The sequence below is a fragment of the Morone saxatilis genome, unplaced genomic scaffold (assembly GCF_004916995.1).
Source record: "Morone saxatilis isolate NCDOM2014 unplaced genomic scaffold, NCSU_SB_2.0 Contig10, whole genome shotgun sequence".
Taxonomy (NCBI): domain Eukaryota; kingdom Metazoa; phylum Chordata; class Actinopteri; family Moronidae; genus Morone; species Morone saxatilis.
The window spans coordinates 8,018,349-8,019,955 of record NW_023339652.1 but is presented as its reverse complement, the minus strand read 5'-3'; positions in this window follow the sequence as shown (position 1 = coordinate 8,019,955).

The window sequence follows — 1,607 nt, the reverse complement described above, 5'->3', positions numbered from 1 at the left end:
TATATATTATAGGGTAGAAGCAGACTAGCTTCTCATGGCTTACATTATATGACTTTCTCTCTCTCTATACATATATACTGTAGATAGCAAAACATTACATGACATAACATTTGTATTTTCAGTCAGGTGTAAGACTTCTGAAATTAATACATTACATGTAGTGATGATACTTCTTCAGTCTGTGGACAAATAATCTACTGAAGTCTAAACAAGCCAACATACACCAGTGGCCTAATATTATTATGAATAATATTTACCTTCTGCTACATAGTTCCACATCTTAAATTATATTTTGTTCAGGTAAGACTGTTTTATATTGTTGTGTATCTGCATTGTCAGTAGTCACAGTAGTTTTTTGAACTGTAAAATATATATTTTTGTTATAATAAATCACACAAATACACTGTATTTTAGTTTCATTTTGCAATAATGACAGGAACGGTACTTTTCAACACATGTGTCCCTATCAGTTGCTTACCATAGATATTTTCTTTTTGTTAGTAAAACATGAGTAATGTCCATCACTTTTAGCATAAAAGGTATGAGTGAAATATCTAGACTTTTGCAATAAAGATGAATAACACATGTACGATGTTTTTAGCAGTTGTCAGAACGACATGTGAACTGATATTGCATTATGGTATGTTGCACTTGATTGGCATACTTCCTGTCTGATCTGCGTCCTGTGAGCACACAGACTTTTGCATTGTCATTTATCTCTGCTTTCAGCATAGACAGCACTGATGTCAGTGATACAGGGGGGGTGAAGAGGTGTCCATCACTCTGATGGCCTTCAGAAGAATCCATCTGACCTTCACGCTTCCTGATAACCGTATGAACCCCGTCACTTCCACACGTAAACCAATAGTCTATCACCTGCAAAGTGATGCCAATCTAGGTGACACCAGAATGACATTTTTACAGCACCTTCTGATAACCGATGACATTTGTACAACGGTGGTTGAGTATTGTTGACATGAGTGAATGGAACCAATTCTTGACCTTTGCTGATTTTGTTTCCAGTGTTACTCATACATGCAGCATTTATACAGTGAGTTATTAAACAAACAATGCAGCGTTGTAGACTGAATCTGCTTCTGCTTCTTCTTAAAATAACTGACAAAAATAACTGACTTCCTAAAGACACAGTCAGTTAGTCAGTAAATATAGGAAGTTGTAAGAGCAATAAATATGGATGGATCACTGGCCCTCATCAGTTTACTACAAATTAAAACAGGCATTTAAGATTTGATTTTAGAATTTATTTTAAGGAATAATATGATAGAGCCCTCCTGTATGCATATATATATAAGTGTGTGTGTTTGTGTGTCTGTGTGTGTGTGTATGTATCTGTTTATATATATATATTTAAACATGTATGGTTTTGCTTTTTTATTCCAATATTTCTACAAAGGCCTGCTTTGTGTTTTTTTATTTTTGTCTTCGCTGGCCTATGAAGCACTTCATAATTGTGTCTTTTTTTGAAGATTGCTATAAGAAATTATTTTCATATTTCTAAGAGTGAAAGCAGAAAGCTTTCTCTTCTACTATATGTTTTTAAGAAATGCTGTGATTGTGATCCAAAGAAGGCGGGGGGGGGGGGGGGG